Below are 15948 nucleotides of genomic sequence, written 5' to 3'. Positions count from 1 at the left end.
TACATACAGTAGGACCACTAATACAGTTACATACAGTAGGACCACTAATACAGACATACAGTAGGACCACTAATACAGTTACATACAGTAGGACCACTAATACAGTTACATACAGTAGGACCACTAATACAGACATACAGTAGGATCTCTACTACAGTTACATACAGTAGGACCACTAATACAGTTACATACAGTAGGACCACTAATAGAGCTACATACAGTAGGATCTCTAATACAGTTACATACAGTAGAACCACTAATAGAGCTACATACATTAGGACCACTAATACAGTTACATCTCTAATACAGCTGCATACAGTAGGATCTCTAATACAGCTACATACAGTAGGACCACTAATACAGTTACATACAGTAAGACCTCTAATAGAGCTACATACAGTAGGACCACTAATACAGTTACATACAGTAAGACCACTAATGGAGCTACATACAGTAGGACCACTAATACAGTTACATACAGTAGGACCACTAATACAGTTACATACAGTAGGATCTCTAATACAGTTACATACAGTAGGATCTCTAATACAGTGCCCTCCATAATTATTGGGAAAGTGAAGAATGTTTTCTTATTTTGGTTCTATACTCCAAATGTTTGTATTGAAATCAAACAATGACCATGAGGCTAAAGTGTGACTGTCAGCTTTAAATTGAGGGTATTTTCATCCATATCCGGTGAACCGTATTCGAAATTACAGCACTTTCTGTACAAATTCCCAACTTTTTAGAGGACCAAAAGTATTGGGCCAAATTCACTTGTGTGTTAAAGTACTTAAAAGTGAACTATTTGGTCCTTTGTTCATAGCACTGAATGACTTACCTTGTGTCTGAAGGTCAGCTTAAACTGTCTTACCTTGTGTCTGAAGGTCAGCTTGAAACTGTCTTACCTTGTGGCTGAAGGTCAGCTTGAAACTGTCTTACCTTGTGGCTGAAGGTCAGCTTGAAACTGTCTTAACTTGTGTCTGAAGGTCAGCTTGAAACTGTCTTACCTTGTGTCTGAAGGTCAGCTTGAAACTGTCTTACCTTGTGTCTGAAGGTCAGCTTGAAACTGTCTTACCTTGTGGCTGAAGGTCAGCTTGAAACTGTCTTACCTTGTGGCTGAAGGTCAGCTTGAAACTGTCTTAACTTGTGTCTGAAGGTCAGCTTGAAACTGTCTTACCTTGTGTCTGAAGGTCAGCTTGAAACTGTCTTACCTTGTGTCTGAAGGTCAGCTTGAAACTGTCTTACCTTGTGTCTGAAGGTCAGCTTGAAACTGTCTTACCTTGTGTCTGAAGGTCAGCTTGAAACTGTCTTACCTTGTGTCTGAAGGTCAGCTTGAATCTTTGTGGCAGTTGATTGAGGTGCTTTCCCCACCATTCAAACAATCCTTTGCTGCAATATTCCATCAAGTTTTCTCTTGCGGCCACGTCCAGGGAGGTTGGCTACAGTGGTATGGGCCTTAAACTTCTTGATAACATTACGTACGGTGGAAACAGGAACACCTGTGACTCACCACAGGTGATTTCAATTCCAAAGTAAAGAAGTATCACCTGCTTGAAATCTCATTATTTCAAACTAATTCTAGAAGGTTGCCGATAATATTGTCCGGACCTTTTTAGGATTTATTTTGTTGAATAAGCTAATATTTTAGTAAATTATTCCGATGTGTTTTGTTGAATAAGCTAATATTTTAGTAAATTATTCCGATGTGTTTTGTTGAATAAGCTAATATTTTAGTAAATTATTCAAATTTGTTTTGTTCAACTGCAACACAAAGACATACATATGTGGATACCTAAAGTGTTTTTATTTTTTTCTCAAACGTTTTTCTGGAAGAAAGTGAAGGGTGACAATATTTTCGTCCATGACTGTATGTGTGGATAACCATGTGCCTGACGAACAGTCCAGTTGATCTATTATGGCTGCCCTGCTGTGTGATGTAGGGTGGGCTGGTGAGGTGGGTTGAGGGGGATCGGAGATTGGTGGGGGCCACTAGACCCATGTGTTTTACATGCGATTTGCTCCATTATGGCTGTGCTGTGGTAGGACTGCAGATTACAGTACACAGCAGGGGGGGGGGACGGAGATAGATGGGGGTCGTCAGAGTGAAGCAGGGGGGCTCTTCATAATCACTATATGTACTATAACTCTATGTACTGCCCCCCTCACCTCTCCCATCACAGGCTCAGTCAAGCACGTAATGAACCCCAGAGCCAATGATCGTGCACAGGCATGGGTCGCTATCAATCAGGCAGGGCCGATGGGCCGGGGCAGGGGGGGTGGCGTGTGGGAGGAAGAAGAGGTGTTAGGGGGGTCTTGACACACACACACACACACACACACACACACACACACACAGGGCGAATGCTGATTTTGAATGTATAATTTTATGAAGAAGGCTATAGTCATGGGCCATGTTAGTAGTACCTGGGGTTACTTTAGTAGTACCTCGTTAGTAGTACCAGGGGTTACTTTAGTAGTACCTCGTTAGTAGTACCAGGGGTTACGTTAGTAGTACCTGCGGTTACGTTAGTAGTACCAGGGGTTACGTTAGTAGTACCACGTTAGTAGTACCTGGGGTTACGTTAGTAGTACCTGCGGTTACGTTAGTAGTACCAGGGGTTACGTTAGTAGTACCAGGGGTTACGTTAGTAGTACCAGGGGTTACGTTAGTAGTACCTGGGGTTACGTTAGTAGTACCAGGGGTTACGTTAGTAGTACCAGGGGTTACGTTAGTAGTACCAGGGGTTACGTTAGTAGTACCAGGGGTTACGTTAGTAGCACCACGTTAGTAGTACCAGGGGTTACGTTAGTAGTACCTGGGGTTACGTTAGTAGTACCAGGGGTTACATTAGTAGCACCAGGGGTTACGTTAGTAGTACCAGGGGTTACTTTAGTAGTACCTCGTTAGTAGTACCAGGGGTTACTTTAGTAGTACCTCGTTAGTAGTACCAGGGGTTACGTTAGTAGTACCTACGGTTACGTTAGTAGTACCAGGGGTTACGTTAGTAGTACCAGGGGTTACGTTAGTAGTACCACGTTAGTAGTACCTGGGGTTACGTTAGTAGTACCTGAGGTTACGTTAGTAGTACCAGGGGTTACGTTAGTAGTACCAGGGGTTACGTTAGTAGTACCAGGGGTTACGTTAGTAGTACCTGGGGTTACGTTAGTAGTACCAGGGGTTACGTTAGTAGTACCAGGGGTTACGTTAGTAGTACCAGGGGTTACGTTAGTAGTACCAGGGGTTACGTTAGTAGCACCACGTTAGTAGTACCAGGGGTTACGTTAGTAGTACCTGGGGTTACGTTAGTAGTACCAGGGGTTACATTAGTAGCACCAGGGGTTACGTTAGTAGTACCAGGGGTTACGTTAGTAGTACCTGGGGTTACGTTAGTAGTACCTGGGGTTATGTTAGTAGTACCAGGGGTTACGTTAGTAGTACCAGGGGTTATGTTAGTAGTACCAGGGGTTACGTTAGTAGTACCAGGGGTTACGTTAGTAGTACCTGGGGTTACATTAGTAGTACCTGGGGTTACGTTAGTAGTACCAGGGGTTATGTTAGTAGTACCAGGGGTTACGTTAGTAGTACCAGGGGTTACGTTAGTAGTACCAGGGGTTACGTTAGTAGTACCTGGGGTTACATTAGTAGTACCACGTTAGTAGTACCAGGGGTTACATTAGTAGTACCAGGGGTTACGTTAGTAGTACCAGGGGTTACGTTAGTAGTACCAGGGGTTACGTTAGTAGTACCACGTTAGTAGTACCAGGGGTTACATTAGTAGCACCACGTTAGTAGTACCAGGGGTTACGTTAGTAGTACCAGGGGTTACGTTAGTAGTACCAGGGGTTACGTTAGTAGTACCAGGGGTTACGTTAGTAGTACCAGGGGTTACGTTAGTAGTACCAGGGGTTACGTTAGTAGTTCCTGGGGTTACATTAGTAGTACCAGGGGTTACGTTAGTAGTACCAGGGGTTACGTTAGTAGTACCAGGGGTTACGTTAGTAGTACCAGGGGTTACGTTAGTAGTTCCAGGGGTTACGTTAGTAGTTCCTGGGGTTACATTAGTAGTACCAGGGGTTACGTTAGTAGTACCAGGGGTTACGTTAGTAGCACCACGTTAGTAGTACCAGGGGTTACATTAGTAGTACCTGGGGTTACGTTAGTAGTACCAGGGGTTACGTTAGTAGTACCTGGGGTTACGTTAGTAGTACCAGGGGTTACATTAGTAGTACCAGGGGTTACGTTAGTAGTACCAGGGGTTACGTTAGTAGCACCACGTTAGTAGTACCAGGGGTTACATTAGTAGTACCTGGGGTTACGTTAGTAGTACCAGGGGTTACGTTAGTAGTACCTGGGGTTGCAATAGTAGTACCAGAGGTTACGTTAGTAGTACCAGGGGTTACGTTAGTAGCACCACGTTAGCAGAACCAGGGGTTACGTTACTAGTACCTGGGGTTACGTTAGTAGTACCAGGGGTTATGTTAGTAGTACCTGGGGTTACGTTAGTAGTACCTGGGGTTACGTTAGTAGTACCAGGGGTTACGTTAGTAGCACCACGTTAGTAGAACCAGGGGTTACGTTAGTAGTACCTGGGGTTACGTTAGTAGTACCAGGGGTTATGTTAGTAGTACCAGGGGTTACGTTAGTAGTACCTGGGGTTACGTTAGTAGTACCAGGGGTTACATTAGTAGTACCAGGGGTTATGTTAGTAGTACCTGGGGTTACGTTAGTAGTACCAGGGGTTACGTTAGTAGTACCAGGGGTTACGTTAGTAGTACCTGGGGTTACATTAGTAGTACCTGGGGTTACGTTAGTAGTACCAGGGGTTACGTTAGTAGTACCACGTTAGTAGTACCAGGGGTTACATTAGTAGACCAGGGGTTACATTAGTAGACCAGGGGTTACGTTAGTAGTACCTGGGGTTACGTTAGTAGTACCTGGGGTTACGTTAGTAGTACCAGGGGTTACATTAGTAGACCAGGGGTTACGTTAGTAGCACCACGTTAGTAGTACCTGGGGTTACGTTAGTAGTACCTGGGGTTACGTTAGTAGACCAGGGGTTACGTTAGTAGCACCACGTTAGTAGTACCAGGGGTTACATTAGTAGTACCAGGGGTTACGTTAGTAGTACCAGGGGTTACGTTAGTAGTACCAGGGGTTACAATAGTAGTACCTGGGGTTACATTAGTAGTACCAGGGGTTACGTTAGTAGTACCAGGGGTTACGTTAGTAGTACCAGGGGTTACGTTAGTAGTACCAGGGGTTACAATAGTAGTACCTGGGGTTATGTTAGTAGTACCTGGGGTTACATTAGTAGTACCAGGGGTTACGTTAGTAGTACCAGGGGTTACGTTAGTAGTACCTGGGGTTACGTTAGTAGTACCAGGGGTTACAATATTAGTACCAGGGGTTACGTTAGTAGTACCTGGGGTTACATTAGTAGACCAGGGGTTACGTTAGTAGCACCACGTTAGTAGTACCAGGGGTTACGTTAGTAGTACCAGGGGTTACGATAGTAGTACCAGGGGTTACGTTAGTAGTACCTGGGGTTACGTTAGTAGTACCACGTTAGTAGTACCAGGGGTTACGTTAGTAGCACCACGTTAGTAGTACCAGGGGTTACGTTAGTAGTACCAGGGGTTACGTTAGTAGTACCAGGGGTTACGATAGTAGTACCAGGGGTTACGTTAGTAGTACCAGGGGTTACGTTAGTAGTACCAGGGGTTACGTTAGTAGTACCAGGGGTTACGTTAGTAGTACCAGGGGTTACATTAGTAGTACCTGGGGTTACGTTAGTAGTACCAGGGGTTACGTTAGTAGTACCAGGGGTTACGTTAGTAGTACCAGGGGTTACAATAGTAGTACCAGGGGTTACGTTAGTAGTACCAGGGGTTACATTAGTAGACCAGGGGTTACGTTAGTAGTACCAGGGGTTACGTCAGTAGCACCACGTTAGTAGTACCAGGGGTTACGTTAGTAGTACCACGTTAGTAGTACCAGGGGTTACGTTAGTAGTACCAGGGGTTACGTTAGTAGCACCACGTTAGTAGTACCAGGGGTTACGTTAGTAGTACCAGGGGTTACGTTAGTAGTACCAGGGGTTACGTTAGTAGTACCTGGGGTTACGTTAGTAGTACCAGGGGTTACGTTAGTAGTACCTGGGGTTACGTTAGTAGTACCAGGGGTTACATTAGTAGTACCAGGGGTTACGTTAGTAGTACCAGGGGTTACGTTAGTAGTACCAGGGGTTACGTTAGTAGTACCAGGGGTTACTTTAGTAGTACCAGGGGTTACGTTAGTAGCACCACGTTAGTAGTACCTGGGGTTACGTTAGTAGTACCATGTTAGTAGTACCAGGGGTTATGTTAGTAGTACCATGTTAGTAGTACCAGGGGTTACGTTAGTAGTACCAGGGGTTACGTTAGTAGCACCACGTTAGTAGTACCAGGGGTTACGTTAGTAGTACCAGGGGTTACGTTAGTAGTACCAGGGGTTACGTTAGTAGTACCAGGGGTTACGTTAGTAGTACCAGGGGTTACATTAGTAGTACCAGGGGTTACGTTAGTAGTACCAGGGGTTACGTTAGTAGTACCAGGGGTTACATTAGTAGTACTTTGGGTTACGTTAGTAGTACCAGGGGTTACGTTAGTAGTACCAGGGGTTACGTTAGTAGTACCTGGGGTTACGTTAGTAGTACCTGGGGTTACGTTAGTAGTACCAGGGGTTACGTTAGTAGTACCAGGGGTTACGTTAGTAGTACCAGGGGTTACGTTAGTAGTTCCAGGGGTTACGTTAGTAGTACCAGGGGTTACGTTAGTAGTACCACGTTAGTAGTACCAGGGGTTACGTTAGTAGTACCAGGGGTTACGTTAGTAGTACCAGGGGTTACGTTAGTAGTACCAGGGGTTACGTTAGTAGTACCTGGGGTTACGTTAGTAGTACCAGGGGTTACGTTAGTAGTACCTGGGGTTACGTTAGTAGTACCAGGGGTTACATTAGTAGTACCAGGGGTTACGTTAGTAGTACCAGGGGTTACGTTAGTAGTACCAGGGGTTACGTTAGTAGTACCAGGGGTTACTTTAGTAGTACCAGGGGTTACGTTAGTAGCACCACGTTAGTAGTACCTGGGGTTACGTTAGTAGTACCATGTTAGTAGTACCAGGGGTTATGTTAGTAGTACCATGTTAGTAGTACCAGGGGTTACGTTAGTAGTACTAGGGGTTACGTTAGTAGCACCACGTTAGTAGTACCAGGGGTTACGTTAGTAGTACCAGGGGTTACGTTAGTAGTACCAGGGGTTACGTTAGTAGTACCAGGGGTTACGTTAGTAGTACCAGGGGTTACATTAGTAGTACCAGGGGTTACGTTAGTAGTACCAGGGGTTACGTTAGTAGTACCAGGGGTTACATTAGTAGTACTTTGGGTTACGTTAGTAGTACCAGGGGTTACGTTAGTAGTACCAGGGGTTACGTTAGTAGTACCTGGGGTTACGTTAGTAGTACCTGGGGTTACGTTAGTAGTACCAGGGGTTACGTTAGTAGTACCAGGGGTTACGTTAGTAGTACCAGGGGTTACGTTAGTAGTTCCAGGGGTTACGTTAGTAGTACCAGGGGTTACGTTAGTAGTACCACGTTAGTAGTACCAGGGGTTACGTTAGTAGTACCAGGGGTTACGTTAGTAGTACCACGTTAGTAGTACCAGGGGTTACGTTAGTGGTACCAGGGGTTACGTTAGTAGTACCACGTTAGTAGTACCAGGGGTTACGTTAGTAGTACCAGGTGTTACGTTAGTAGTACCAGGGGTTACGTTAGTAGTACCAGGGGTTACGTTAGTAGTACCTGGGGTTACGTTAGTAGCACCACGTTAGTAGTACCAGGGGTTACGTTAGTAGTACCTGGGGTTACGTTAGTAGTACCAGGGGTTACGTTAGTAGTACCTGGGGTTATGTTAGTAGTACCTGGGGTTACGTTAGTAGTACCAGGGGTTACGTTAGTAGTACCAGGGGTTACGTTAGTAGTACCAGGGGTTACGTTAGTAGTACCAGGGGTTACGTTAGTAGTACCAGGGGTTACGTTAGTAGTACCACGTTAGTAGTACCAGGGGTTACGTTAGTAGTACCTGGGGTTACGTTAGTAGTACCAGGGGTTACGTTAGTAGTACCAGGGGTTACGTTAGTAGTACCTGGGGTTATGTTAGTAGTACCAGGGGTTACGTTAGTAGTACCTGGGGTTATGTTAGTAGTACCAGGGGTTACGTTAGTAGTACCAGGGGTTACGTTAGTAGCACCACGTTAGTAGTACCAGGGGTTACGTTAGTAGTACCTGGGGTTACGTTAGTAGTACCACGTTAGTAGTACCTGGGGTTACGTTAGTAGTACCAGGGGTTACGTTAGTAGTACCAGGGGTTACGTTAGTAGTACCACGTTAGTAGTACCTGGGGTTACGTTAGTAGTACCAGGGGTTACGTTAGTAGTACCAGGGGTTACGTTAGTAGTACCAGGGGTTACGTAGTAGTACCAGGGGTTACGTTAGTAGTACCTGGGGTTACGTTAGTAGTACCAGGGGTTACGTTAGTAGTACCAGGGGTTACGTTAGTAGTACCAGGGGTTACGTTAGTAGCACCACGTTAGTAGTACCTGGGGTTACGTTAGTAGTACCAGGGGTTACGTTAGTAGTACCAGGGGTTACGTTAGTAGTACCAGGGGTTACGTTAGTAGTACCAGGGGTTACGTTAGTAGCACCACGTTAGTAGTACCTGGGGTTACGTTAGTAGTACCAGGGGTTACGTTAGTAGTACCAGGGGTTACGTTAGTAGTACCAGGGGTTACGTTAGTAGTACCAGGGGTTACGTTAGTAGTACCAGGGGTTACGTTAGTAGTACCATGTTAGTAGTACCAGGGGTTACGTTAGTAGTACCAGGGGTTACGTTAGTAGTACCATGTTAGTAGTACCAGGGGTTACGTTAGTAGTACCAGGGGTTACATTAGTAGTACCAGGGGTTACATTAGTAGTACCAGGGGTTACGTTAGTAGTACCAGGGGTTACGTTAGTAGTACCAGGGGTTACGTTAGTAGTACCAGGGGTTACGTTAGTAGTACCAGGGGTTACGTTAGTAGTACCACGTTAGTAGTACCAGGGGTTACGTTAGTAGTACCAGGGGTTACGTTAGTAGTACCAGGGGTTACGTTAGTAGTACCACGTTAGTAGTACCAGGGGTTACGTTAGTAGTACCACGTTAGTAGTACCAGGGGTTACGTTAGTAGTACCAGGGGTTACGTTAGTAGTACCAGGGGTTACGTTAGTAGTACCATGTTAGTAGTACCAGGGGTTACGTTAGTAGTACCAGGGGTTACGTTAGTAGTACCAGGGGTTACATTAGTAGTACCAGGGGTTACGTTAGTAGTTCCTGGGGTTACGTTAGTAGTACCAGGGGTTACGTTAGTAGTACCAGGGGTTACGTTAGTAGCACCACGTTAGTAGTACCTGGGGTTACGTTAGCAGTACCTGGGGTTACGTTAGTAGTACCAGGGGTTACGTTAGTAGTACCAGGGGTTACGTTAGTAGTACCAGGGGTTACGTTAGTAGCACCACGTTAGTAGTACCTGGGGTTACGTTAGTAGTACCAGGGGTTACGTTAGTAGTACCACGTTAGTAGTACCTGGGGTTACGTTAGCAGTACCTGGGGTTACGTTAGTAGTACCAGGGGTTACGTTAGTAGTACCAGGGGTTACGTTAGTAGTACCAGGGGTTACGTTAGTAGCACCACGTTAGTAGTACCTGGGGTTACGTTAGTAGTACCTGGGGTTACGTTAGTAGCACCAGGGGTTACGTTAGTAGTACCACGTTAGTAGTACCAGGGGTTACGTTAGTAGTACCAGGGGTTACGTTAGTAGTACCAGGGGTTACGTTAGTAGTACCAGGGGTTACGTTAGTAGTACCAGGGGTTACGTTAGTAGTACCAGGGGTTACGTTAGTAGTACCAGGGGTTACGTTAGTAGTACCACGTTAGTAGTACCAGGGGTTACGTTAGTAGCACCAGGGGTTACGTTAGTAGTACCAGGGGTTACGTTAGTAGTACCAGGGGTTACGTTAGTAGTACCAGGGGTTACGTTAGTAGTACCAGGGGTTACGTTAGTAGTACCAGGGGTTACGTTAGTAGTACCAGGGGTTACGTTAGTAGCACCACGTTAGTAGTACCTGGGGTTACGTTAGTAGTACCATGTTAGTAGTACCTGGGGTTACGTTAGTAGTACCTGGGGTTACGTTAGTAGCACCACGTTAGTAGTTCCTGGGGTTACGTTAGTAGTACCACGTTAGTAGTACCTGGGGTTATGTTAGTAGTACCTGGGGTTACGTTAGTAGTACCTGGGGTTACATTAGTAGTACCTGGGGTTACGTTAGTAGTACCAGGGGTTATGTTAGTAGTTCCTGGGGTTACGTTAGTAGTACCAGGGGTTACGTTAGTAGCACCACGTTAGTAGTTCCTGGGGTTACGTTAGTAGTACCACGTTAGTAGTACCTGGGGTTACGTTAGTAGTACCAGGGGTTACGTTAGTAGTACCTGGGGTTACGTTAGTAGTACCTGGGGTTACGTTAGTAGTACCACGTTAGTAGTACCAGGGGTTACGTTAGTAGTACCACGTTAGTAGTACCTGGGGTTACGTTAGTAGTACCAGGGGTTACGTTAGTAGTACCTGGGGTTACGTTAGTAGTACCTGGGGTTACGTTAGTAGTACCACGTTAGTAGTACCAGGGGTTACGTTAGTAGTGCCAGGGGTTACGTTAGTAGTACCTGGGGTTACGTTAGTAGTACCTGGGGTTACGTTAGTAGTACCACGTTAGTAGTACCAGGGGTTACGTTAGTAGTACCAGGGGTTACGTTAGTAGTACCAGGGGTTACGTTAGTAGTACCAGGGGTTACGTTGGTAGCACCACGTTAGTAGTACCAGGGGTTACGTTAGTAGTACCTGGGGTTACGTTAGTAGTACCATGTTAGTAGTACCATGTTAGTAGTACCATGTTAGTAGTACCATGTTAGTAGCACCACGTTAGTAGTACCAGGGGTTACGTTAGTAGCACCACGTTAGTAGTACCAGGGGTTACGTTAGTAGTACCTGGGGTTACGTTAGTAGTACCATGTTAGTAGTACCATGTTAGTAGCACCACGTTAGTAGTACCTGGGGTTACGTTAGTAGTACCACGTTAGTAGTACCATGTTAGTAGCACCACGTTAGTAGTACCTGGGGTTACGTTAGTAGTACCAGGGGTTACGTTAGTAGTACCAGGGGTTACGTTAGTAGTACCTGGGGTTACGTTAGTAGTACCTGGGGTTACGTTAGTAGTACCTGGGGTTACGTTAGTAGTACCACGTTAGTAGTACCAGGGGTTACGTTAGTAGTACCTGGGGTTACGTTAGTAGTACCAGGGGTTACGTTAGTAGTACCAGGGGTTACGTTAGTAGTACCAGGGGTTACGTTAGTAGTACCTGGGGTTACGTTAGTAGTACCTGGGGTTACGTTAGTAGTACCACGTTAGTAGTACCAGGGGTTACGTTAGTAGTACCAGGGGTTACATTAGTAGTACCAGGGGTTACGTTAGTAGCATTGTTGGGAGATTAATTTATGAGGACTCATGTCACATGGCTTGGTAGCTGGTAACTGGGAGACCGATGGGGTTACCGGGGGCTATTATTCACGTCACAAACTAGTAATCTGGCCATAATGGGAGAGTCTATGTTGTCCTGTTGTCAGGAAATGACCCGTGCGTTGCAGTGTGTACAGTATTTTCCCAGGTGAAAGCTGCACATGAGGAGCAGGAGATAACCAAGAGCATGGGCTGAATTCTGGACATTGAGTGTACATCAAGATACATCGGGTGGGGGTGTTGGGACAGCGTTGGTCTGGTCCACACACAACACGCCTTACAGCTCCTGCAGCGGTGTAGATCGTCATGTCTCTCCTCGGAGGGTTCATAGTTCTCACAGGAAGTGAGGTCCAGCTGCATAATGGGTGAGCTTGAAGACGTCATGACAGAGGAAGCGGAGCTAATGAGAGAGGGAGACTAGATTCCACTGTAGACATACAGATGGGTTGGGTCTGGGAGCTGCTTTAACCGCCATAGTTGGGTTGGCTTAGTTACTTTATTGATTAATGCATCATATGAAAGGATGTATGTCGGGGTAATTGTACTCTGGACAACATTCTGAAGACATTGATGTGAAATGTAGATACAATGCTGATTAGGGATGCGCACTTGCCTATCGGGTGACGTGCCTATCAGGTGGCAATAGAGGAAGAAGGAGATGGGGAACAAAGTGAAAATGACATGGCTTGGGAACACTTCTCGGAGCCTGTGGCCGGAAAGGGGAAGACTGGGTGAAATGATGAGAAGGTTTTCTAGGGCCTTCATTTTTGTAGAATCCAGCAGAAAAGTATCCTGAAGGCATAGAGTCAGGCGAAGAGAGAAAGCACATTGTGTTTTCATGCTTATATAATTATGCATAGCTTACCACCTTGTTAATACTGTTATGTTTTGTGTTTCTTTTTGCTTGTCAAGTTTTGTGCTATCACTCTCGTAGGAACCAGAAGGAGAACGTTGAAATGGTAGAAGTTGACAGCTCCGGCGGACATGTTGTCATCAGTGTTCTATGAGAAATGGAAATCAGAGTGTGCTTGGTGTAACTATAGAACAGAGGCCATATGTCTCTGAGTTTGTAAACCTCACTGTGAATGTTAATCATGTTTTAATTTTTGGTTCATGTTTATTTTTTATCATTGTTTGTTCGTTTATAAGTCATTTCCAATTTTATGTCAGTTGAACAGTAGGAAGCTATTGTTCAAGAGGAGGGACTGTTGGGTCTGATTTCTTGACTAATTGACTGAAATATACTTATTCATAATCTGAGGGAAGGAGGGGAATGTATAATGTATATGATGGATGCAATTAAGCTTGGAACGTACTGAGGGCAGCGAAGACTATCACAGGTGGCAGGCGCTGATAAGAGTGGAGAGCTGGTGTAACGGCTTGTGCTCTCCTCATCCTCAGATGAGGTGAGGAGAGAAGGATCTTCAGACCAAAACGCAGCTTTTGGGAAATAAGCCATCTTTATTATAACAACGATAAAGATGGTAACACGAAACGAAACAAAACACTTTCAAACTACAAAACAAGAAAACGACGTTGACGAAACCTGAACATAAACTTACATAACTAAACATAAACTTACGTACAGGAAACAGACGACATCGAAACGAAACGAAACAAACAAACGCTACAGTCCAGTGTGGTACGAACATACATACTGACACAGGAGACAATCACCCACAACGAACACTGTGACAACGCCTACCTAAATATGACTCTTAATTAGAGGAATGCCAAACACCTGCCTCTAATTAAGAGCCATACCAGGTAACCCAAAACCAACACAGAAACAGAAAACATAGAATGCCCACCCAACCTCACGTCCTGACCAACTAACACACATAACAACTAACATAAATAGGTCAGGAACGTGACAGTACCCCCCCCACAAGGTGCGAACTCCGGACGCACCAGCACAAGGACTAGGGGAGGGTCTGGGTGGGCATCTAACCACGGTGGTGGCTCAGGCTCCGGGCGCGGTTCCCACCCCACCATAATCCATCCTAGCTTCCTCCCTCCAAAAATGTCCACCCTCTTTTCTCCCCCACAAAATCCTCTTAATAACATACCCAATAAGGACAACACCGGGACAGAGAGATAAATCAATACAGAGGGATAGATAAGAATATAGAGGTAGATAAAGATAGAGAGGGAGATCAGGATAGAGGGGCAACTCCGGACTGAAAGGCAGCTCCGGACAGAGAGACAGCTCTGGACTGATGGGCAGTTCTGGGTATCTAGCCTTTTTAGGCTGAAGGGCAGCTCATGGCTGACTGACGACTCTCGACGCTCATGGCTGGCTGACGGCTCTCGACGCTCATGGCAGGCTGACGGCTCTCGACGCTCATGGCAGGCTGACGGCTCTCGACGCTCATGGCAGGCTGACGGCTCTCGACGCTCATGGCAGGCTGACGGCTCTCGACGCTCATGGCGCTCTGACGGCTCTGGCTGCTCATGGCGCTCTGACGGCTCTGGCTGCTCATGGCTCTCTGACGGCTCTGGCTGCTCATGGCTCTCTGACGGCTCTGGCTGCTCATGGCTCTCTGGCAGCTCTGGCAGATCCTGTCTGGTTGGCGGCTCTGGCAGATCCTGTCTGGTTGGCGGCTCTGGCAGATCCTGTCTGGTTGGCGGCTCTGGCAGATCCTGTCTGGTTGGCGGCTCTGGCAGATCCTGTCTGGTTGGCGGCTCTGGCAGACCCTGTCTGGCTGACGGCTCTAGCGGCTCCTGTCTGGCTGACGGCTCTAGCGGCTCCTGTCTGGCTGACGGCTCTGTAGGCTCATGGCAGACGGGCGGCTTTGCAGGCTCATGGCAGACGGGCGGCTTTGCAGGCTCATGGCAGACGGATGGCTCAGACGGCGCTGGGGAGACGGATGGCTCAGATGGCGCTGGGGAGACGGATGGCTCAGATGGCGCTGGGGAGACGGATGGCTCAGATGGCGCTGGGGAGACGGATGGCTCAGATGGCGCTGGGGAGACGGATGGCTCTGGCCGGATACGGTGCACTGTAGACCTGGTGCGTGGTGCCGGAACTGGAGGCACCGTGCTAATGACAAGCACCTTCCTACTAGTGCGGGGAGCAGGGACAGGGCACACTGTACTCTCAAAGCCTACTCTATCCCTGATGCGCGGTACCGGCACTGGTGACGCCGGGCTGAGGACAAGCACATCAGGATTAGTAGGGGGAGAAGATACAGTTTGTACAGGGCTCTGGAGACACACTGGTAGCTTAGTGCGTGGGGCCGGAACTGGAGGCACCGGGCTAGATACACGCACTACAGGGAGAGTGCGTGGAGGAGGAACAGGGCTCAGGATACGCACTGGTAGCCTAGTGCGTAGTGTAGACACTGTAGGTACTAGGCTGGGGCGGGGAGGTGGTGCCGGAAATACCGGACCGTGGAGGCGTACTGGCACTCTTGAGCATTGAACCCGCCCAACCTTACCTAGTTGAATGCTCCCGGTCGCCCGACCAGTGCGGGGAGGTGGAATAACCCGCACCGGCCTATGTAGGCGAACCGGGGAAACCATGCGTAAGGCCGGTGCCATGTATGCCGGCCCGAGGAGACGCACTGGAGACCAGACGCGTTGAGCCGGCCTCATGACACCTGGCTCAATACTCAATCTAGCCCTACCAGTGCGGGGAGGTGGAATAACCCGCACTGGGCTATGCACTCGTACAGGAGACACCGTGCGCTCTACTGCGTAACACGGCGCCTGCCCGTACTCCCGCTCTCCACGGTAAGCCTGGGAAGTGGGCGCAGGTCTCCTACCTGCCCTTGGCCCACTACCTCCTAGCCCCCCCCCAAGAAATTTTTGGGAATTACTTACGGGCTTTTCGGGCTTCCGTGCCAGACGCGTTCCCTCATAGCTCCGGTTCCTCTCTCCGGTAGCCTCTGCACTCCCCAGTGCCTCCAGCTGCTCCCATGGCTTTTCGGGCTTCCAGCCACGTCTCCTTGCTGCCTCCTTAAACCACCGCTCCTGGGCTTTAGCTGTCTCCCTTTCTTCCTGAGAACGGCGATTTTCTCCTGCCTTAGCCCAGGGACCTTCTCCATTCATTATCTGTTCCCATGTCCAGAAATCCTTGTTTTTCTCCTGTCCCTTACTCCGTTTATTTTTCCCTTGCCGCTTGGTCTTAGCGTGGTGGGTGATTCTGTAACGGCTTGTGCTCTCCTCATCCTCAGATGAGGTGAGGAGAGAAGGATCTTCAGACCAAAACGCAGCTTTTGGGAAATAAGCCATCTTTATTATAACAACGATAAAGATGGTAACACGAAACGAAACAAAACACTTTCAAACTACAAAACAAGA

The 15948-nt window shown here is 47.3% G+C and overlaps 1 pseudogene; it reads right to left on the bottom strand.

Moving 5' to 3' along the window:
* The window catches only part of LOC129828449 (probable G-protein coupled receptor 142), a 38222-nt pseudogene extending 26219 nt beyond the window's left edge, over positions 1-12003 (bottom strand).
* Positions 12004-15948: the final 3945 nt, after the last annotated feature.

Source organism: Salvelinus fontinalis, chromosome 30 (assembly GCF_029448725.1).
Source record: "Salvelinus fontinalis isolate EN_2023a chromosome 30, ASM2944872v1, whole genome shotgun sequence".
Classification (NCBI taxonomy): domain Eukaryota; kingdom Metazoa; phylum Chordata; class Actinopteri; order Salmoniformes; family Salmonidae; genus Salvelinus; species Salvelinus fontinalis.
This window is presented reverse-complemented; position numbering and strand designations above follow the sequence as displayed.